At 44.3% G+C, this 24,873-nt stretch overlaps 1 protein-coding gene across 2 annotated transcripts in view; it reads left to right on the top strand.

The window, feature by feature from the left end:
• The window catches only part of LOC122811674 (zinc finger CCCH domain-containing protein 10-like), a 3,783,075-nt gene that overhangs the window by 1,126,326 nt on the left and 2,631,876 nt on the right, over positions 1–24,873 (top strand). The gene's annotated exons all lie outside the window — the stretch shown is intronic.

The following is a 24,873-nucleotide window of genomic DNA, read 5'->3' as shown; positions in this document are numbered from 1 at the left end:
GTACATATATGTAGTTATGTCCATGTTGCTGTGTCTTTCACACTGGGCCTGGAAGTTCGACCATATTGTGTGACATAAAACTGGAAATTAGGTTCTTTTTTAATACTCATGAGTGCAATCAGGTTATGTTTGATCTATTAAATAATGACCAAACACACACTGGGTCTTCCATTAATGAGATTAACATAGGACACCAAAGAATTGATTCCTGTCTAGAAGAATACTTTCTAGAACAGAGAATTTTTTTTAAAACTTACAGATTCTTGAAAGTTCAAAATCCCCTGATAGCTAACATTTTCAAAATTCCAAAAACTCACAAGGATGTTGTAAACCCCCCTTTTAGACCTATAGTTTCAGAGAGGGGGTTTAAAACGTATCGTTTTGGTATTTATATTGATAGAACTCTTAAAGCTGTCAATCAAATACAGCATATAATTAAGGATTCATGGGATTTCGTAGGTAGATTAAAAAATGAACCGTGGGCTTCTGATCTAATCTTTGTCACCATAGGTGTGGTTGACCTTTTTATATCTATTCCCAAAAATGAGGGCTTGGAACACTTTAGAAACAGTCTGTTTAAATATATCAAATTTCTGAATAATTATATTAACTTGTTGATTGAATTTAATGTCCATTGTGTTAGATTTTAACTTTATTTTGAGGGGGGATTTTATAGGCAGTCCAAAAGAGTTGCCATGGAGACTTCATGGGCTCCCATTTATGCAAATTTGGTGTTAGCTGATTGGGAAGGTAAAAGTGTGTTTGACTCTACATTCTCCCAGTTCATCAAATTTTATGCGAGATACCTCAGTGATATTTTTTTGCTATGGGAGGGTCCTGAGGGAATGATTAAGAATGTTGTTAATTATTTGAATCATTCTTCTACATTTTTAAAATTTACTTATAGTTTTAACTGGAGAGGAATTAATTATTTGGACATTTTTATTGAGCACAACAGTTCAGGTACAGGTTTCATGTCAAGGGTTTATAGGAAGCCCTTTAATAATAACTATCTGGATTTTTCAAGCTGCCATCAGTTTTTCCAAAAAAAAAAAAAGCATCTTAAAAGGACAGTGTATTAGGGCAGCAAGGATGACTTTGAATTTTGATGACATAGTGTCTGAATTATCTTTTATCGGCGGGTTTTTAGATTGTGGCTATCCCTTGAATTTGGTAAGGGAAATGGTTTATTATGTTGTCATAATGGAACAGTGGAACATATGGAACAATGGGGGCTTCGATACCAACCCCTCTTGGGAATGGTGCCCTCATAACACCAAAAGAGGATGTAAATGAGAATTATGAGAGAGCACTGGTGATCCAGTATAGACCGTATTCCAAGACCATTAAAGACCTGTTTACAAAGAATTGGAACATTATTAGGGGTAACCTGCAACTATGAACTAGTGGGAGGGTAGCCCAACATTTGTTTTTAAGACTGGTTCCAATTGGAAAGGTATTTTTGAGGTAGGGGATAGACTTAGGGATGGTACCCTGCATACTGTGGGTACACGTAGATCTAGATCATGCCCGCAATGTTCACACACTCTAGAGAGTGTGGTTGTGACACTGCAAAATGCTAGTAACTTAGTTATCTATTTTACTAGGGGTAACTGTCAATCTAAGGCTGTGATGTATATAGCCCTGTGTGATAGCTGTCTGGCATATTTTATATACCTCCTCCCACATTTTAACCTTATCTGAAATTTGGCTAAAACCACACATCACAAACAGCAAAATGCTCCCTCGAGGCTATAACATTTACTGCTCTGATAGACACCCAAAAAAGGAGGTAGCATCACCATTCTCTACTCTGACAGCCTAAATCTCTCACCAGTCACCATCTCTACCCATAACTTTCACCCAGCTGAACTAATTCTAAATTGCCACCTCAACTCACGCAAGAAACTTGCCATTGCTTCCATATATATTCCCCCCTGGAAGTAATATCCCAACCCTAGAAAGTATCCTATCCTGGTTTTCCCACAACATACACTATGAAACCCTCATCCTTGGAGATGTCAGCATTGACTGGTCCAGTCTTACAACAGACTCTCCACAATTTTGTATTAACATACAGGCATTTCATCAGCTGATAACTTCCCCCAGCTGCCTGCACAAACCTTCATCCTCCAGCTGCACTATTGACTGGATTCTCACCAACTCCCCCAACCTCCACCGTAGCCCATATACCCTTCCAGACTCCCTAAGTGACCATTTTCCCATCTTCATTCTAAGACACTCTACCCATATCACACCTTTACAGAGACTGCCATAACCTCTCCAACTTTAATATCTCCCAACTTAACTCCATACTGTCTCATGTTGACCAGTCCATCCTCAGGCAGATCCCTCTCAGTGACGCAGTAAGTAAATTTAATAGCATATTCCTGGACATGCTGAACTCCCTTGCCCTCTCCAGGAGAATTAGAATCAAATCTAATTATGCTCCCTGGCTTACTAAGGATACTAGATCTCACACAAAAAAGAGACACTGCTTGGAAAGCCTGGGTCAAATCAAAAGAACTACCCCAGCTACAAAACTATAGAGAACTGCGTAATCTTGTCAAGAAACAAGTCAACAGGACAAAAAATCCTTCTATAACTCTCCCCAAGTCAATAGCATATCCAACCCTTGTAAGTTTTGGTCTCCTCTAAAAATTCTTCATCCAGGTTGTCCTTCCCAACCTCCTCCCCTTTCCCAAATAAATCTCCTCTAGAAACTGCTACCCTCATCAGCCACTTCACTGACACAATTCAAAAACTCAACCCCTCCAGCTCCAGTACAACTGCTCCCTCTATCCCTCCCATGCCACTCAACAAAAACCTTTTCTCCTTTCAAACCTGTTCCCACTTCTCACATTAAATTTTTTCTTCTAAAGCTTAAACCATGTCGCCCTCCACAGATAATCTCCCTCCGACCTTCCTCAAATTCACTGCTGAATCTATAACCTAACCTGTATCCATACTAATCAACAGATCCATTCAAAAAGCAACAGTCGCTTTCATTTGGAAATCCTTCTTCACTGTCCCCTTGCACAAAGGGAGAAACTCAACTGACCCATCTAACTACAGATCCATCGCCGATGTTCTTTGTGTTTCACTGTTGCAGTCATCACATTTGGGTTATCTTCTGGCAGTAGCCCTCAGACAGCCTGATTATCAATGTCTTGGGACCTGTGTTGGTTGCTGTCTCATCTTCCATGAAGTCAGGTAGTCAGGGGTATAAAGCATGCAGCCAATGCCATTACATCAGTGTTTCTTGCTGTGCGGTGCCCGAAGCAGAAGCTGTCCGCAAGTGCCGGTCGGCTGACTCATGAAATTTTCGATGTTCATTGTGTTCCACTGTTGCAGTCATGACTGTAGGGTTCTCCCCTGCCGGCAGGCAGCCCTCGGTCGGCCAGAATCCCAAAGTCTGGGTCCGGCGTCAGCTGTTTGCGTCTGCTCCCTGACGTCAGAGCGCCAGGAGTATAAAGATGACAGCCGATGCCATCTTCTCCAGTCTTTCTTGCCGTGCGATGATAGCAGTTCGCAAGTGCCAGTCGGTTGACTCCTGACTAATATTTCTACATTCTTCGGTCTGAAGATTTTCTTCTCCACTCAAAGCTAAGTACCCCATTGGGGAAACTTTTTTTCTTGCTCCACTCCGATGTCAGAAAAAGTTAATAATTGTATTTCATGTGGGAAGCAAATACCCCATAAGGATTTTCATTCTTACTGTATTCCTTGCTTAGGCCCTGACCACGACGTAGCTAGTGATCGGTTTTGTGCTAGATTCAATCAAAGTACAATTAAGCGAAGGTACGATTTTGCTTTTCATTACTTCGGTAGGCGCTTTAACTACAAAATGTCATCGGACACGGTTCCATCTACCGGAGTTCACAAGCGTCGCAAGGATAAAGACAGGCCTCCGAGGTCCAAATCTGATGATAACGCACATGTGGAGCCAGCTTCAGGTTCAGCCATCGTCAGTGAGGCGCTTTTGCAGCCCCTGTCATCGGCCATTTCAGAACCGATGGCTGAAACGGACTCTCATGAGGAGCCAACAAGGCCTTTAAATATCTTTGTTGCAGGACCTTCGGACAATGCTCCTTCGGATGGGTCTGGAGCCGCTGTGCAGGTACCGGCTTCCGAAGGGGTTTTCAGGCCTACTCAGCTTCAATTAAAGGCAAAGACTCCTTCTAAATCAAAGACTTCAACACAGGCCTCTTCTGAACTGGCTACCAAGTCACAGAAACAGTTACTCAAGATGGCGGAGGATTTACTTACTATGATTAGGGGTTCTCATCCCCCTCCAAATAAAAGGCCAAGGCAGGATGTCTATTATGATTCCTCTGATCAGGCTTCTGATGTCCTTCATGGATGCATCTGCAGTCATAACAACTGGGTTGTCCTGTCGTCAGGCAGCCCTACAGTCGGCCGGATTCCAAAGTCCGGGTCCGGCTTCGGCTGATGTCGCACTTCACCCGACGTCATCTCTGTTGGACTTCGGGTATAAAGGCATCAGCCGACGCCATTTTCTTCAGTCTTTCTTGCCGCGTGGCGCCCGAAGCAGAAGCTGTTCGCAAGTGCCGGTCGGTCGGATCCAGAGATTACTTCTACCGAATACTACTTCGAAGACTTCTAAAGCTAAGTACCCCGTTGGGGACTCTTTCTTGCCTCAGCCGATGTCAGAAAAAGTTAATAATTGTTTAACCTGTGGGAAACAAATACCTCATAAAGATTTCCACTCTTACTGCCTGCCTTGCTTAGGCCCAGCCCACGTAGCAGCCTGTTCGTCCGGTGCTTCTATCAACCGACGAACGGTTAGACGTCGGTCGGAGTATGCAGAACAGTTTTTCGGTTCAGATCTTGCGAACATTATGCCGCCGGATCCTCCGACTACGCATTCTGCCAAAAACGCAAAGCAAAAGACCGACACTCGCGGTCCGCGGTTTCGGCCGACAGCATGGTTAAGCAAATCGAGTGTCTCGGTTTCGGCCGAAACCGAGAAAACTGATCAAAATACAGCTGAATCTACCTCTACAACTGAGGTCCCTGCTAACACTCTTGAATTGGCCTCAGAAATTTTACCCACTACGGTGCTTACCACTGACTTATCAGACACCATTCCCTTGGATGTCTCTACCCCAGCACGTGGTGCTGCTAGGCCTCCAGCAGCCATGTCCATTAAGGCCTTCGCCAGGGCTAAAGCAGCCAAGACTACTAAAACAGTGCCTGTTAAACCCCCCTCAACCAGGCCCTCTTCCAGTTCTCAAATGCTTACTTTGGCAGAAAATTTAATTTCATTAATTAGAGGATCTCAATCTCACCCAGACAGGGCCTCTCAGCCCCAGAGAAGAGACCTAGGGCAGAGCCCCATGAGCCAGTGTCCTCTGATGATTCTGCTGATGAATCAGACATAACTGACCAGCCAGAGGCTCCTTTCTCCAATTTTGAAGATTCTGATGCTGAAGAATCCATTCCAGCTGCTTCCCCACCAGAAGAATTCTCCTTTGGGAAACCTTGCATGCCATGCGAGAACAGTTCCAATGGCAGCAACAGGATTTTTCAGACTCCAGGAAAAGACTTAGGACCTTTTTGCACCTTCCACAGCACAGGCCCTTAGCTATACCTCCTGTTCTCTCTGTGGTAGATGATGCTTTCAATGATGTCTGCTCCGCTCCAGATTCTTTACCCCAGCCCCTGCCAAACCAGACAGATTTTACAGGGTGCCAGATACTCATCACCACCTTTACAAGGCCCCTCTTGCAGACCCGAAACTATTTCCCAGGGTCCCAAGGCAGTAGCAGCGACCATAGCTAAAAACCCTGTTCCTTCTGAAAGGGAAGCAAGGTCATTAGACAGATGGGGTAAAAGGTTTACACTTCAGCCACTCTCTCAGCTAGAGCTTTAAACTGTCAGTTTCACATGATACAATACCAAGAGTTTATGCTTGATCAGTTAACTAAAAAGCTAACCACTGATGAATCTCTTGATAAGAAATATGTATTAGAAATGGTAAATAACATACAGCAAGTTAGTAACCACTCTTTAAAATGTGGCTATGATGCACTGGAGGCTTCATTTAGATCAGCCATGACTGGCACTGTAATTAGAAGGCATGCATGGCTAAAGGAGCAAGCTTTACCGGATCATGTTAAATCTAAATTGCTAGATGCTCCTATGGATAAAACAAGTTTGTTTGGTACACCTGCCCAGCAGGTTATGAAGAAAATGGAAGAAAAGGCAAAATCAGTCCAGACAGTTAAAGATTTCTTGCAGGTTCAACCCCAAGGTTTAGCAGGAACTGGCCTGCCAAAAATTGGTCCTTTCCTGACTCCACAAGACCTCAAAGGGGCAGGAATAGTCGTTCCAGAGGCAGAAACCAATCCAGAGGAGGTGCCTACAGAGGACGACAGTGGCAAGGTAACAACAGAGGCACAGACTCAACACCTGCCACTACATCAACACAGCCACAGTGACTTAATCCTAAACCCGCCTACCAGGGAACAAATAGCAGCTCCTCTAGGCGGAAAGCTAACCTTATTTTCAAAAATCTGGCACCACATAACAAAGGACAAGTGGATTTTACGAACCATAGATCAAGGTTACGGTTCCACCTCCACACTTTACCAGACAAAAGAGGAATGCCAAATCTACCTCCAAATCAAAAGACAGAGGCTCTACAACAGATAATGGAGTTAGCAAACATGAGAGCTGTGGAGAAAGTGCCAACAGCAGAGCAAGGAAAGGGTACTTCTCCAGACTATTCCTAGTTCCAAGAAAGAAAAAAAGTTGGAGACCAATTCTAGACCTGTCCACCCTGAATACTTACATCATTGTCCCAAAATTCAAAATGCTGACCCTACAGCAACTTCTTCCCATGCTGGGCAAGGAGTGTTGGCTGGTAACTCTAGATCTCAAGGAGGCATACCTGCACGTCCCCATTCGACCAATCTGCAGAAGATACCTCAGATTTCTTGCAGGATCAGAGCACTATCAATTCTCAGCATTGCCCTTTGGCTTATCTACTGCCCAGAGTATTCACAAAATGCCTGGCATCAGTAATCGCCCATTGCAGACTACAGGGAATTCAAATTTATCCATACCTGGACGACTGCCTGATACAAGGAGACAACAAAAGCAAGCTGACAACAGATTTACAAAGGGTCATTTACTTGCTTCAAGCACTGGGATACACAGTCAATTTACAAAAGTCAAAACTGATACCATCCCAGACAAGGACTTTCCTGGGAGCGGAATTGGACACAGTAAGACAAATGGCATTCCTAACTACAGAAAAACAAAAGAACTCCCTCTTTACTTCTTGGCACTAACAAAACTGAACAAGTTAACAGCAAGAAAGGTACTGCAGGCCTTGGGTTTCATGGCATCATGCATAATCTTGGTTCCATTTGCCAGACTACATATGAGAAAACTACAGTGGTACCTAAAGAATTTATGGTCCCAACACAGACACAGCCTAGAAACGGAAATCCCACTAATACCATGCTTAAAACAGGAGTTCCTATGGTGGGCTCAGGCATGCCAGTCAAACCCAGGCCTGCCCTTTCAAGGTCAAGCAAGCCAGACCATCACAACAGATGCTTCAGACCTAGGATGGGGCATATGCTAGACAAATGCATACAAGGATTGTGGACACAGGACCAACTTCACCTGCACATCAACCTAAAAGAAATGCTGGCAGTAAAACTGGCAATCCAAAAGTTCAGACCATTTCTCAAGGAGGACCACTTGATGATAAGGACAGACAACACCACAGTCATGTGGTACATCAACAAACAGGGAGGCACTCATTCTTACCGCCTATGCAGAATGACTTTGGAGCTGTGGACCCTGGCACTCAGCTACAACATCCAGTTACAGGCAATATTTGTGCCAGGAAAAGAAAACTCTCTAGCAGATATGTTAAGCAGGACCACATCGGATGCCCACGAATGGCAGCTGCACCCGGATATCTTCAAGACCATCTCAAGAAATGGGGAATGCCTCAGATAGATCTATTCGCATCACCTTTCAATCACCAGCACAAAAAATTCTGCACAAGGACATTCCACCCACTAGCATGGAAAGTGGACTCGCTCTCCTTCAGCTGGAAAGGCCTAACAGCATATGCATTCCCACCTCTTCCCTTGATACACAAAGTACTACTAAAAATCAAGGAGGAACGTCCAAGGATAATCCTGATAGCTCCAAACTGGCCAAGACAGCATTGGTACCCACTGCTGAGGAGCATGTCTCGGAACAATATGTGGCCAATACCCTGATGCCTTTGATGCTAACTCAGAACAACTTCAGCACCATGCATCCAAACCTAAAAACGCTGCAACTGACTGCATGGAACATCACATAGCAGCTGCTTACAGAACTTTCACAAAGAGTTAAAGACATTATTCTTGAAGCACGCAGGCCTTCAACTAGAAGGAATTATGCTGGGAAATGGAAAAGGTTTGTCATTTGGAGTTCTGAAAGAGGAAAAGATGTATCAAACATAGATATGCCTAACATTCTGGAGTATCTGGCGAACTACTTCATTCAGGCCTGTCCTACTCCTCCATCAAGATTCATGCATCAGCTATTTCAGCAGAATACAGCTTTGATCCACCTGTTTTTTCACACCCTTTGCTCAGGCAGTTCCTCAGAGGAATCAAGAATGTAAAACCTCCAAGGAAACCACCATTGCCAGCTTGGGACTTGAACTTTGTGCTAGAAAAATTGACACTATCACCTTTTGAACCAGCAGCAACAGCAGACCTACAACACCTGTCATGGAAAACTGCTTTCCTACTGGCAATTACTTCAGCAAGGAGGGTTTCAGAACTACAGGCCTTAATGGCAGTGCAACCCTTTCTAATCTTCCACCAAGATAGAGTGTCCATGAGGACTAATCCTACATTTATGCCTAAGGTGGTATCCAGAGTGTCTTTAAACCAAGCAATCCACCTACCTACCTTCTTTCCCAACCCACAAAACAGAGGGAAAGAATACTGCATACCTTGGATGTACATAGACAGCTACGCTACTACTTGGACAGAACAAAAAATAGCAGAAAGACTGACCAACTTTTCGTAGCCTATGCAACAGGAAGGGAAGGAAAAGCTATTTCCAAGCAGACAATCTCCAAATGGATAGGAAATTGCATACGATTCTGTTACTCCTTCCATGGAAAACCAATTCCACAGAACATAAGACCTCATTCTACAAGGGCAACAGCCACTACCACAGCCTTCTTACGAGGAGTGGCTACCAAAGACATTATTGAGGCGGCTACTTGGACCTCCGTGCATACATTTGCCAAGCATTATAATTTACCTCTATATTCCAGATCCCGAGCAGGGTTTGCCACTGCTGTTCTGCAAGGGATCCTAAACACACCATAATCTACTTTTATCCTCCTCCCTAGTTGGCTATGGTATTCTACCCAGTTGTTATGACTGCAGATGCATCCATGAAGGACATAGTACAGTTTTGTACCTACCATAAATGTAGATGTCCGAATTGGATAGCATCTGCAGTCAGGATTACCCTCCCTCCTTCCCTCTGTGGTACTCCTAGGGTGTTTACCCTTCTAATAGCTAGCTAGTGGGGATTTATTTCATGGTGTATTTGTTTGTATTTATGTACATACATGTTTATTTTTGTGTTTACCTCTATCTTTTGGAAACATTGGCATCTATCCAAAATTTTTAGCCTTCTATAGGGCTTCTGGCATCTGGGGCAAGAAACACTGAAGAAAATGGCGTCGGCTGGTGCCTTTATACCCGAAGTCCAACAGAGATGACGTCGGGTGAAGTGCGACATCAGCCGAAGCCGGACCCGGACTTTGGAATCCGGCCGACTGTAGGGCTGCCTGACGACAGGACAACCCAGTTGTTATGACTGCAGATGCTATCCAATTCGGACATCTACATTTATGGTAGGTACAAAACTGTACTTTTCCTCAGTTTCTTCTTCTGATCAAGAATATTCTTTTCCTCCTTATGAGGATTCTGATGCGGAAGAATCCATTCCTTCAGCTTCTCCTCCTGAGGATTTTTCTTTTAGGGAAACTTTGCATGAAATGGGGGAACATTTCCACTGGGAGGGACAGGAGTATTCAGAATCCAAGAAAAGACTGAGGGATTTTCTTCTTCTTCCTCAACATAGACCCCTGGATATTCCTCCTTTTTTCAATATTGTGGATGATGCCTTTTCGGAGGCTAATTTAACTCCTGATTCTTTTCCTCCTGCTCCTGTTAAGCCTGATAGGTACTCTACAGGGTTCCTGATTCCATCAGTTTTTATACAAGAATCCTGCTGCTGACCCTGACACCATTTCTCAGGGTCCTAATGGTGTTAGGGCCGCTACTGCTAAAAATCCTATTCCTACTGAAAAGGATTCTCGAGCCTTGGAAAGATGGGGCAAAAAGGTGTACACTTCTGCTACTTTGTCCATTAGGGCTTTAAACTGTGAGTTTCATATGCTTAAATATCAGCAATTTCTCTTGTCTGTCTTAAAACAAAAATTTACTTCCATTTCTGCCTGTGCAGAGGATAAGGAATTACATGACTTATTGCATACCACTGAACAAGTTGGGAAGCATGTTTTACACTGTGGATTTGATGCCTTGGAGGCTTCTTGTAGGGCTGCGGCTTCTGGCACAGTCATTAGAAGACATGCATGTTTAAAGGAACAAAATTTACCTGAACAAGTAAAGGCTAAATTATTGGATGCTCCTGTTCAGCATACTGTTTTGTTTGGATTTAAAGCTGAAGAGGTGATTAAAAAGATGGAGGATAAGGCGAAATCCATGCAAACAGTTAAGATTTCTTACAAGTACAGTCTCCTAGATTTAGCAGGAATTGGCCATCAAAAAACTGGTCCTTTAGACGCTCCAGAGGGAGGCCTCAAACACAAGCTGCTTATAGATCAAGGCAGTGGACTGCTTCTACCCCTAGGGGAGGAGAGGACAGGCCACAGTCTCAAAGGAAGCAAACTCAATGACTCCCTCTGTTGGGCTGCAGGAGCGTCTTGCCTGGAAGCCCCTCTCGGAGGAAAACTCTCTCTTTTTTATCAAAATTGGACTCAAATAATCCAGGACAAATGGGTTTTGGATGTGATTTTAAGAGGTTATAAATTCCATTTTCATACTTTGCCAAGGCCAAGCGGATGGCCAGACCTTCCAAAACATCAGTGGATGGAGGCCTTGAACCAGGTGGAAGCTCTTTTGGCTATGAATGCCATAGAACTGGTACCTCTTTCAGAGATGGGAAAAGGGTTTTACTCAAGGCTCTTCCTAGTCCCAAGAAAGCAAAATTCATGGAGACCCATTCTAGATCTGTCGGTCTTGAACACCTTTCTAGATATTCCAAAATTCAAGATGCTTACTCTACAGCAGTTACTTCCAATGCTGTCCAAAGATGCATGGATGGTGACTTTGGACTTACACATTCTCATCAGGCAGGATTGCAGAAAATAACTCAGGTTCAAGGCCGGATCGAGGCACTTTCAATTCTCTGCGCTGCCCTTTGGATTGTCTACTGCGCCCAGGGTCTTTACCAAATGCCTGGCTCCAGTAGTAGCTTACTGCAGACTCAAGGGAATTCAAATTTACCCTTATCTGGACAATTGTCTAATTCAGGCAGACAGCAAGGATGTCTTACTCGAGCATCTGGACTTTGTACAAAACCTCCTCAAATTCCTGGGATTTTCTGTCAACATAAAAAAGTCAAATTTGACACCATCACAACAGATAACTTTTCTGGGTGCTTTTCTAAACAGTACAACCCAGATGGCATTTCTGACATCCGAAAAACAATTACAGCTGGCATCAACTTTCAAAGCCTTGGCAATTCTAACCCATCTATCTGCAAGGAAATTCCTGCAGGCTTTGGGTTACATGGCCTCCTGCATCCTTCTCGTACCATATGCAAGGCTACACATGAGGGAAAATACAGTGGTACCTAAAAAGTGTATGGTCTCAGCATTACCACAGTTTGGACATAACTGATTCCTGTCCTTCCTTGTCTTCAAAAGGAATTTCTTTGGTGGTCCAGGGCATGTGCTCTAAACGAAGGGAAGCCCTTCCGTCTACCTCCTGCCTTTCAGTTTCTAACCACGGACGCCTCGGATGATGCTTGGGGAGCCCATTTTCAGGGCAATTGTCTGCAGGGCCTTTGGACAAAGGATCAGAAGCACCTGCATATCAACTTAAAGGAAATGTTAGCCGTTCAGAAAGCTCTATTGGCCTCAGGAATCTCATACAACCAGGACAACTACTAATACAGACAGACAACACTACAGTTATGCGGTACATAAACAAGCAAGGGGGATCTCATTCCTACCCCCTTTGCAAACTAGCCATGGATTTATGGAACACAGCTTTAGCTTGCAATCTGGATCTTCAAGCTCAGTTTCTACCAGGGAAACGAAACTTACTGGCAGACTGTTTGAGCAGAAACCTTTTGGATCCACACAAGTGGATGCTGGACACCAAAATATTCAGGATGATAACAGCAGTATGGGGATGTCCTCACATAGATCTCTTTGCATCCCATCTAAATCATCAGCTACAGAATTTTTGCACCAGGACATTCCACAGAGAGGCTTGGAAAGTGGATGCCCTGTCATTCAGTTGGAGAAACCTCTCGGGATATGCCTTTCCACCTCTACCTCTTCTTCCACGAGTTTTATTAAAGATAAAACAGGACAAACCCAGGATGATAATCTTGTTGGCTCCGAATTGGCCTCGGCAGTTTTGGTATCCAACTCTAATAAACCTATGCCTGAAGCCACCTTGGATTTTACCTCAGTCTCCGAACCTTCGGTCCCAACATCAGGGTCAGGTACTACACTCTCATGTCGGAACTCTCAGCCTGGCGGCCTGGTTAATCCAGGGCCTTTGATTTCTTCTTTTTTACCCAAGCAGGTTTTGGATGTCATTTTAGAAGCCAGACGTCCTAGCACTAGGAAATCTTATGCAGGAAAATGGAAAATATTTTGTTCCTGGAGGCAGGCTCAGGATTCTGATCCTCTTCTTCCTAACATTACTTTAATTCTCCTTTACTTGACGGATCTCTTGCATAAGGGTCTCTCTTTCTCTTCCATTAAGATCCATGCTTCTGCTATTTCTGCTCATTATAATACAGACCCTCCCATCTTTTCCCACCAGCTCATGAGACAGTTCCTCAGAGGAGCTCAGAACTTAAGACCTCCTAGATCTCCTCCCACTCCTGCTTGGGATCTCAGTTATGCTTTGGAAAAATTAACCTTGCCTCCTTTTGAGCCTGCCGCTTCTGCTGACATCAAGTTTTTATCTTGGAAGACAGCTATCCTGTTGGCACTAACCTCTGCCAGGAGAGTTTCAGAATTACAAGCTCTTATGACGGTGGAACCATATATTATTTTTCATCAAGACAGGGTATCTTTGAGGACTAATCCAACCTTCATGCCTAAGGTGATTTCCAAAGTGGCGTTAAATCAAACTATCCACTTGCCAACCTTTTTCCCCACTCCTCAAAATAAAGGGGAAAGGATCTTACATTCCTTGGATGTACATCAGCAGCTACGTTTTTACCTGAACAGAACCAAGGACATCAGAAAATCAGAACAATTGTTTGTTTCTTATGCTTCCAGTTCCCAAGGTAAAGCTATTTCTAAACAAACCATTTCTAAATGGATTTCTCATGGAATCAGATTTTGTTATTCACACCATGGAATGCAAATCCCAGGGAGTATACGGACTCATTCCACCAGAGCTGCTACCACTTCTGCAGCCTTCCTCAGGGGAGTTCCTGCCAAGGATATTTTGGAAGCTGCAACTTAGAGTTCAGTGCACACTTTCTCTAAGCACTACAATTTGCCTCTCTACTCTAAGTCTAGGGCAGGCTTTGCCTCTGCAGTCTTGCAGGGCCTTTTAGCCGCCCCTTCTTCTTTATGACCACCTCCCTTTCTTTCAGCTTTGGGATTCTACCCTACAGTCATGACTGCAACAGTGAAACACGAACATAGTACAGTTGTGTACACCTACCATAAATGTAGATGTTCGAGTGTCTTCACTGTTGCAGTCTGGGTTTCCCTCCCTCCTGTCCCCTCTTATTTTTACTTTTGTATGGTTCCTTTTTTCGCCATTCTTCTGAGGTGTATTTGCAAAGGTTTTGGGGCAGTTTTCATTTTGGGACTCCTGACATCTGGGGCAAGAAAAACTGGAGAAGATGACGTCGGCTGTCATCTTTATACTCCTGGAGCTCTGACGTCAGGAAGCAGAGACGAACAGCTGACGCCGGACCCAGACTTTGGGATTCTGGCCGACCGAGGGCTGCCTGCCGGCAGGGGAGAACCCTTCTGTCATGACTGTAACAGTAAAGACATTCGAACATCTACATTTATGGTAGGTGTACACAACTGTACTTTTTCGAGTTTCAGAACCAAAGTCTTCAAGTTAAGTACCCCGTTGGGGAAACTTTTTCTTGCTCTAAACCGATGTCAGTAAAAGTCAATAATTGTATTTCTTGTGGAAAGCAAATACCTCATAAAGATTTTCATTCATACTGTAGCCAGTGCATTTCTTTGTGCCGGTCCCAAGCCCGGATAAATGGGGAGGGTTGCATCAGGAAGGGCATCCGGCGTAAAACTTTGCCAAAACATTTCATGCAGTCACCAAGAAAAATATTTATACCGGATTGGTCGAGGCCCGGGTTAACAACGACCGCCCCCAGTACTGTTAGCCTACAGGGTGCTGGCGGAAATTGGGCTACTGTTGGCTGAAGGAGAAGAAGAGACAGAAGACATGGCCAAAGGCAGGAGGAAGAGGAGAAAGGCTAGGACTGTGGTAGTGAGGGTCGGAACTTTGAATGTTGGCAGTATGACTGGTATAGGGAGAGAGATAGCTGATATGATGGACAGAAGAAGGTTGGTATATTGTGTGTGCAAGAGACCAGATGGAAGGGGAGTAAGGCTAGGTGTATCGGAGGTGGGTTCAAATTGTTTTATCATGGTGTGGATGGGAGGAGAAATGGCGTAGGAGTTATTCTGAAGGAACAGTATGCTGAGAGTGTTTTGGAGGTGAAAAGAGTGTCGGATAGAGTGATGTTTATGAAGCTGGAAATTGATGGTGTAATGATGAATGTTAATAGTGAGTATGCTCCACAAGTTGGGTGTGCAGTGGATGAGAAAGAAACATTTTGGAGTGAATTGGATGAAGTGGTGATGACTGTACCCAAGGGTGTGAGAGTGGTGATTGGAGCTGACTTCATTGGGCATGTTGGTGAAAGGAACAGAGGGGATGAGGAAGTGATGGGTAGGTATGGTGTTAAACGAATGCAGAAGATCAGTGTGTAGTGAATTTTGCGAAAAGGACGGACATGGCTGTGGTGAATACATATTTTAACAAGAGGGTGGAGCATAGGGTGACATACAAGAGTGGAGGAAGATGCACACAGGTGGATTATATCTTATGTAGGAGGGCCAGTTTGAAGGAGATTGGAGACTGTAAAGTGGTGACCGGAGAAAGTGTCGTTAGGCAACATAGGATAGTGGTTTGTAGGATGACGTTGGTTATCAAGAAGAGGAGGAGGAGTGTGAGGGCAGCACCAAGGATCAAGTGGTGGAAATTGAAAAAGGGTAATTGTGAGGTGGAGTTCAGGGATGAGTTAAGGCAGGCACTGGGTGGCAGTGAAGAGTTACCAAATAGCTGGGTAACTACAGCAGAGCCTAGTAAGGGAGATGGCTAGAAAGGTGCTTGGTATCGCATCTGGACAGAGGAAGGACAACAAGGAGACATGGTGGTGGAATGAGGAAGTACAGGAGAGTATACAGAGAAAGAGGTTGGCAAAGAAGAAGTGGGATTGTTAGAGAGATGAGGAAAGTAGACAGGAGTATAAGGAGATGAGGTGCATGGCAAAGAGAGAGGTGGCGAAGGATAAGGCATATGAAGAGTTGCATGAAAGGTTGGACACTAAGGAGGGAGAAAAGGACCTGTACTGATTGGCTAGACAGAGGGGACCGAGCTAGGAAAGATGTGCAGCAGTTAAAGGTGATAAAGGATAATGAGGGAAACATACTCACAAGCGAGGAGAGTGTGTTGAGGAGATGGAAAGAGTAGTTTGAGGGGTTGACGAATGAAGAGAATGAGAGGGAGAGAAGGTTGGATGATGTAGGGATAGTAAATCATGAAGTACAATGGATTAGCAAGGAGGAAATAAGGATAGCTATGAAGAGAATGAAGAATGGAAAGGCTGTTGGCCCAGATGACATACCTGTGGAAGCATGGAGGTGTTTAGGTGAAATGGCAGTGGAGTTTTTAACCAGATTGTTTAATGAAATATTGGAAATTGAGAGGATGCCTGAGGAATGGAGAAAAAGTGTTTTGATACCGATTTTTAAGAATAAGGGTGATGTGCAGAGCTGTAGTAACTACAGAGGGATAAAATTGATCAGTCACAGCATGAAGGTATGGGAAAGAGTAGTGGAAGCAAGGTTACGAAGGGACGTGATGATTAGTGATCAGCAGTATGGTTTCATGCCAGGAAAGAGCACTACAGATGCAATCTTTGCTCTAAGAGTGTTGATGGGGAAGTACAGAGAATGTCGGAAGGAGTTGCACTGTGTTTTTGTAGACTTAGAGAAAGCATATGACAGGGTGCCTAGAGAGGAGTTGTGGTATTGTATGAAGAAGTCAGGAGTGTCAGAAAAGTATGTAAGAGTGGTACAGGATATGTACGAGGGTAGTGTGACAGCAGTGAGGTCTGTGGTGGGTGTGACGGATGCATTTAAGGTGGAGGTAGGGTTACATCAAGGATCAGCTCTGAGCCCTTTCTTATTTGCAATGGTGATGGACAGGTTGACAGACAAGATCAGACAGGAGTCCCCATGGACTATGATGTTTGCAGATGACATTGTGATCTATAGTTAGAGTAGGGAACAGGTGGAGGAGACCCTGGAGAGATGGAGATATGCTCTAGAGTGAAGAGGAATGAAGGTCAGCAGGACTAAGAATGTGTGTGTGTGAATGAGAGGGAGGATAGAGGAATGGTGCGGATTCAAGTAGAGGTGGCGAAGGTGGATGAGTTTAAATACTTGGGGTCAATAGTTCTGAGTAACGGTGAGTGTGGAAGAGAGGTGAAGAAGAGAGTACAGGCAGGATGGAGTGGGTGGAAGAAGAGTGTCAGGAGTGATTTGTGACAGACGAGTACCTGTAAGAGTGAAAGGGAAGGTCTACAAGAGGGTAGTGAGACCAGCTATGTTATATGGGTTGGAGACAGTGGCATTGACAAAAAGGCAGGAGTTTGAGCTGGATGTGGCAGAATTAAAGATGTTAAGATTTGCACTGGGTGTGACGAGGGTGGACAGGATTAGGAATAAGTATATTAGAGGGTCAGCCCAGGTTGGAAAGTTTGGAGACAAAGCCCAGAGAGGCATGATTACGTTGGTTTGGACATGTGCTGAGGAGGGATGCTGAGTATATTGGGAAAAAGATGCTAAGGATGAAGCTACCAGGTAACAGGAAAAGAGGAAGGCCTAAGATAATGTTTATGGATGTGAGAGAGGACATGCAGGTGGTTGGTGTGACAGAGCAAGATGCAGAAGACAGGAAGAAATGGAAACAGGTGATCTGCTGTGGCGACCCCTAATGGGAACAGCCGAAAGAAGATGATGACTGTATTCCTTGCCTAGGCCCTGACCAACGACGTACCTCGCTGTCAGTTTTGTGCCTTATTTAAGCAATGAACTATTCATCATCGGTATATTTACGCTTCTAAATTTTTTGGTACTCGGTTTAATTACCCAGATATGGCTTTGGTAAGCCACCCGATTACCGACATTCTGAAGAAACGCAAAGAGAAACAGAGACAGACCGCAAAGGTCCAAAGCTGCCGACGACGCTTCTCCTAAGCTAGTCACCAGTACTCAGTGAGGCGCTTTCGCAGCCCATAATACCCACTACTTCATATTCACAGGCCTCTACTGAGACCTATTCGGAAGTCCGGTATGCCGCGAGATGCTTCAACTGTGGAATCTGCAGATGTGTCTACTTTGGATGGGTCTGAAGCCACTGTGCAGGTACTGGCTTCTGAGGATGTATTCAGGCCTACTGATTTGCATATTAAGCCAATGGCATCTTCTTCAAGGCCTAAAATTCGATGCATGCCTAGAAAACCGACGACCAGACCGCATGGTCAGGCCTCTATACCTAAAAAAAGAAATGATAAGAATGGCTGAAGACCTTATTACTTTAATCAGGGGAAGCCAAACTTCCCCCTCTAGAGACCTAGGACTAAGTTTGCTTATGATCCTTCTGATCAAGATTCTGAAATTTGTTTCCTCTGATGACCAGGATTTACCCTTATCTATGAGGATTCTGATGCTGAGGACTCTATTCCCTCAGCTTCCCCTCCAGAGGATTTCTCTTTTGGTGAAACCTTGCATACTCTTAGGGTGCATTTTTGCTGGGAAAGCCAGGATTACTCTGACTCTAAAAAGCTTTGGGGATGTCTTGCTCCTGCCCCAACACAGGCCTTTAACTATTCCCCCCTGTACTGGACATTGTTGATGCCTTTTTGGAATCTAGCTTGGCCCCTGACTCTTTACCCCCTTGCTCCCGGGAAACCAGATAGATATTACAGGATTTCTGACTCTCACAATTTCCTTTTTAAAAATCCTACTGCAGACCCTGAGACCATTTCACATGGACCCAAGGGCATTAAGGCTACTACTGCCAAAAATCCTACCTCCTCTGATAGAGATTCCAGGGCCCTGGATAGATGGGGTAAGAAGGTATACACTTCTGCAACCTTGGCCATTAGGGCCTTAAACTGCCAGTTTCATTTGTTAAAGTATCAGCAGCTTATTATTGGATTGCTTAAACAGAAAATGATGTTGATTCCTGACTGTGTTGAAAATAAAGATTTACAAGATTTAATGCATTCTGCTAAACAAGTTGGTAAACCTACTTTGCAATAGGGTTTTGATTCACTAGAGGCATCTTGCAGGGCTGCTGTCACTGGGTCTGTACTTAGAAGGCATGCTTGGCTTAAGGATGCTTGGCTTAAGGAGCAATCTTTGCCAGATCTTGTTAAAGCTAAATTGCTGGATGCTCCCTTAAACCAGGACCACCTGTTTGGCAAAAAGCAGTAGTACTTAAAAAGATGTGTGTCGAAGTCTATGCAAACTGTTAAAAATTTCCTGCAAGTACAGCCTCCCAGATTTAGTAGGCATTGGCCGTCTAGGAATTGGTCCTTTCCTGCCTCTTCCAGGCCTTCTCAGTCCAAACACAGAACCAGCAGAACACCTAGGTTTCAGTCCCAAGGTACGCACAGGACTAAGCAGTGGGGGGCTCCCACTCCCAAAACAGGGAGTAGTAAGACTCCCCCCTATGGTAAACCGTCTCAATAACTTAACTTTAAAACTTCCAAGCCCTGCTCAACTGACTGCTCCTTTAGTGGGAAAGATTGCCCTGCAGGCAAAAAATTGTGAACTCATTACCCAGGACAAATGGGTTTTAAATCTAGTTTCCCAAGGATACAGATTCCATTTTCACACCTTACCAACCCCAAACGGTTGGCCAGATTTACACCCAAATCAGTGGGCAGAGGCTCAAAAGCAAGTTCTCTCCCTCTTAAGTATCAGGGCTATTCAAACTGTCCCAGAAGAGGAAAGGGGACAAGGTTTATACTCCAGACTTTTCCTGGTGCCCAGAAAAGACAACTCCTGGCGTTCTATACTGTACCTCTCTATCCTAAACACATTTTTGGTGTTCCCAAAATTCAAGATGCTAACACTTCACCAGATGTTCATCGTGTTTCACTGCTGCAGTCATTAAACTTGGGTTATCCTGCCGTCAGGCGGTCCCGCAGTCGTCCCAGAGTTCCAAAGTCTAGGTCCGGCGTCTGTTGCTGTTGCTTGTCCGGCGTCTTTTGCTGTTGCTTCTTCCCTGACGTCAGTGCACCAGGGGTATATAAGATGCAGCCGATGCCATTTTCTTCAGTCTTTCTTGCCGCAAGGTGCCCGAAGCAAAAGCAGTTCGCAAGTGCCGGTCGGCCGACTCCTGGGATTTTGAATTAGAATTTCAGAACCAAAGTCTTCAATAAAGCTAAGTACCCCGTTGGGGAAACTTTTTATTGCCTCAGACCAATGTCAGTAAAAGTTGTTAATTGTATTTCTTGCGGGAAGCAAATACCTCATAAGGATTTTCATTCTTACTCTATTCCATGCCTAGGCCCAGACCATGATGTCACTAGTTGTCGGTTTTGTGCTAGATTTAACAAGCGCACTACTAAACGTCAGTTTGACTTTGCTCGCCATTACTTTGGCCGAAGGTTCAATTATACCATGCTGTCGGAACAACCGACGACCGGAATACACAAAAAATGCAGAGACAAGGATAACGACAGGCATCCGAGGTCCAAAACTGATGATGAAGCCTCTTCTAGGCCATTCGCCGGTTCTCAGTGAGGTGCTTTCGTAGCCCCTTACACCTGCTACCTCAGAGCCACAGGCCGCCTCCGACTCCCACATGGAGATGTCTAGGCCTCTGGAAACTCATGGTATTGGGCGTATGTCTGCTTCTGAGGGTGTTTTCAGACCTTCACAGCTTACCATCAAAACAACAACCAAGTCTAAAATGTCATTAAAGACAAAGAAGCAAGTACAGCATTCACCTGGACAGGCCTCCATGCCTAAAAAACAGATGCTCAAAATGGCTGAAGACCTAATTACTCTGATCAGGGGTTCCCGTACCCCTCCTGATAAAAGACCTAGGCAGGATACAGAATTTGATTCCTCTGACCATGTTTCCATTTTTTCTGATTCCTCATAAGACCAGGGATACTCTTTACCCCGTATGAGGACTCTGATGCTGAAGAATCAATCCCTTCAGCCTCTCCTCCTGAGGATTACTCTTTTGGGGAAACTTTATATACCATGAGGGAGCATTTCCACTGGGAGGGTCAGGATTATTCAGAATCCAAGAAAAGGCTCAGAGACTTTCTTTTATTGCCTCAGCACAGGCCGCTTGCTACTCCGCCAGTGTTAGATATTGTGGATGATGTGTTCTCTGAATTCAGTTTAAATCCTGATTCTTTGCCCCCTGCTCCAGTCAAGCCAGACAGGTACTACAAGAGTCACTGACTCTCACAAATTTCTTTATAAAAACCCTGTTGCTGACCCAGAAACTATTTCCCAGGGTCCCAAAGGGGTAAAGGCTTCCACAGCTAAAAATCCAGTTCCCTCTGACAGGGATTCTAGAGCATTAGACAGGTGGGGGAAGAAAGTTTACACTTCTGCAACTTTAGCAGTAAGGGCTTTAAATTGCTAATTTCACATGCTTGAATACCAAATATATTTAATGTCTCTGTTAAAACAGAAAATGCTTACAAGCTCAGAACATCCTGACTACAAGGTGTAATGCAGGATTTATTGCATGCAGCTGAACAAGTGGGAAAACATACCTTGCAATGTGGTTTTGATTCATTAGAGGCTTCTTGTAGAGCAGCAGTTACAGGATCTGTGATTCGAAGGCATGCTTGGTTAAAAGAACAAGGTTTACCTGATCATGTTAAGGCAAAATTATTGGATGCTGCTTTACAGCAGGATATTTTTGTTTGGTGTTAAGGCAGAAGAGGTATTAAAGAAAATGGAGGATAAGGCAAAATCTATGCAAACAGTGAAGGATTTCTTAGAGGTACAGCCGCCTCGATTTAGTAGAAATTGGCCTTCAAAAAAATTATTCCTTTCCAGTGTCAGACAGACCACAAAGAGGCAGATACAGATGCCCAAGAGGCAGATCTTAGCACCAAGGCTCTTGCAGACCACGACAGTGGGGTGCTTCAACCCCAAAAGTAGGGGAAGACAAGTCACAACCTTATAGGAAACAGTCCCAATGACTTCCCCCTTCAAATGCCAAGCACTTAACTTTTGGCAGCTCCCTTGGGGGGAAAACTAGCACTTTTTTCACAAAATTGGCATATAATCACCCAAGACAAATGTGTTCTGAATATTGTGTCTCGAGGTTACAGGTTCCACTTTCACACTCTATCAAGGCCAAAAGAAATGCCAGACCTGCCACAAAAGCAATTGACAGAGGCACAAAAACAAATTACAGCCCTCATGGACATGAGAGCTATTCAAAAAGTGCCACAACAGGAACAAGGACAATGATTTTACTCAAGACTTTTCCTGGTCCCCAGAAGGGACAAAGCCTGGAGACCTATGCTGGACTTTTCTCCTCTAAATACTTACCTGGATGTTCTGAAATTCAAAATGTTGACAATACAGCAGCTTCTTCCCATGGCTGGGCAAGAAGGCTTGGCTTGTTACCTTGGACCTCAAAGAAGCATACCTGCATGTCCCTATCAGACAAAATTGCAGAAGATACCTCAGATTCATAGATGTCTCAATGCATTACCAATTCTCTGCACTGCCCTTTGGCTTATCTACTGCGCCCAGGGTATTCACAAAATGCCTGGCACCAGTAATTGCATTTTGCAGACAAAAAGGAATTCAAATATATCCCTACTTGGACGACTGCCTTATTCAAGCAGAGAGCAAGGGCATCCTTCTAAAACATCTGGCGTTTGTAAAAAGATTGCTAATTTGCCTAGGGTACACAGTAAACGAAAAGAAGTCAAAACTAGTGCCCTCACAAGAGATAATATTCCTGGGTGCCAGCTTAAATACAAAGGCCCAGATGGCTTATCTCATGCCAGACAAGCAAGGACAACTGACTCAGTACTTTCAATTGATGGCAACAAAACCCCAGCTCCCTGCAAGAAAAATTCTGCAGGCCTTGGGGTTCATGGCGTCCTGCATACTTCTAATACCATATGCCAGACTGCATATGAGGAAATTACAATGGTACCTAAAATGTGTTTGGACTCAACACTGTCACAGTTTGGAAACAGTAATACCGCTTATTCCCTGCCTACAACAGGAGTTTTGATGGTGGGCACATGCATGTCACCACAACAAGGGACAGCTATTCACTCTACCCACAGCCAGGCAGACACTAACAACAGATGCTTCAGATTACACCTGGGGAGCGCACATGGCAGGAAAATGTATTCAGGGCAAGTGGGCCACAGACCAAATGCATCTTCACATCAATCAAAAAGAGAGGCTAGCTGTACAAAATGCCCTAACAGCTTTCAAGGACCATCTGCATCCAGGACAACTATTAATAAAGACAGACAACACCACAGTTATGTGGTACATAAGCAAGGGGTTACTCATTCTTATCCCCTCTGCAGGCAAGCCATGACCTTGTGGGACACCGCTCTAACCTATCACGTTCATTTGCAAGCACAGTTCCCGCCAGGAAAGAAAAATACTCTGGCAGATGAATTAAGCAGAAACATCATAGATCCTCACAAGTGGAAATTAAATCCACAAGTATTCAGCATGATAAAAGAATGAGGGTACCCAGACATAGATCTTTTTGCCTCCCCAATGAATTGCCAACTACAGAAATTCTGCACAAGGACTTACCACACACAAACATGGAAAGTGGATGCTCTCTCATTCTGCTGGAAAAGCCTAAGCGTTTATGCCTTCCCACCACTGCCTCTCCTTTCAAAGGTATTCCTAAAAGCCAGACAAGAAAAGCCACAAATGATCCTGATTGCCCCAGACTGGCCACGCCAGCACTGGTACCCAACCTTAAAGAACTTAGCTCAAGGCCCACCAGGGATTCTACCTCAAATTCCTCATCTTCTGGCGCAACAAAACAATCAGATCCTGCACAGCCAGCTCAAAACCTTAAACCTGGCTGCATGGCAGATTCCTTAGTCAAGCAGACAACACCTCTCTCTAAAGCTGTTATGGATGTCATTTTGGAGGCCAGGAGGCCTAGCACCAGGAAATCTTATTCAGGAAAAGTGGAAGAGATTCTTGCCTGGAACCAGGCTCAAAGCCTTGACCCTCTTGTTCCAAATATTCCTCAGATATTACAATACTTAACTGAGATGCTGGACAAAGGCCTATCCTTTTCATCCATTAAGATTCACACCTCTACTATCTCGGCTCATTACAACACAGATCCTCCTATTTTCTCTCATCCATTGCTAAAACAGTACCTCAGAGGGGCTAAAAACATAAGACCACCCCAAAGAGCACCAACACCAACTTGGGACCTCAATTTTGTCTTGGAAAAGCTTACTCTACCTCCTTTTGAGCCAGCCAATTCAGCAGAACTTAAATATGTGTCAAGGAAAAACTGCTCTGCTTCTGGCAATAACCTCAGCACGAAGAGTCTCAGAGTTACAGGCACTAATGGCAGTGGATCCTTTCATCATTTTTCACCAAGACAGGGTTTCTTTAAGAACAAACCCTTTATCCCAAAGGTGGTATCCAGTGTGGCTCTTAACTAAACTATTCACTTGCCAACTTTTTATCCAAATCTCCTGAATAAAGGGGAGAGACTTCTGCATTCATTGGACATACACAGGTAGTTACGTTTCTACTTGGACAAAGCAAAAGCTTTCAGGAAAACTGAGCTATTGTTTGTAGCATATGCTACAGGATCACAGGGAAAGGCTATTTCAACGCAGACCATTTCAAAGTGGATAGGACACTGTATACGTTTCTGCTACACACAGCATGGGAAAGCTGTACCTAGCAACATTAGGCCACATTCCACCAGGGCAACAGCCACTTCAACTGCCTACCTTAGAGGAGTACCTACCAAAGATATCTTGGAAGCTGCAACTTGGAGTTCAGTGCACACCTTTACCAAACATTATCACTTGCCTCTTTATTCTAAAACCAGAGCTGGCTTTGCCACTGCAGGGCCTCATAGCCACCCCAAATCCTCTATAGAACCAGCCACCCAACCTCAGCTTTGGGATTCAACCCAAGTGTAATGACTGCAGCAGTGAAACACGAACATAGTACAGTTT

The sequence above is a fragment of the Protopterus annectens genome, chromosome 9.part0, assembly GCF_019279795.1.
Source record: "Protopterus annectens isolate FY-2018-M chromosome 9.part0, PAN1.0, whole genome shotgun sequence".
Lineage (NCBI taxonomy): Eukaryota > Metazoa > Chordata > Ceratodontiformes > Protopteridae > Protopterus > Protopterus annectens.
The sequence above is the reverse complement of the archived record's forward strand: the minus strand, read 5'-3'. Positions and strand labels throughout refer to the sequence as shown.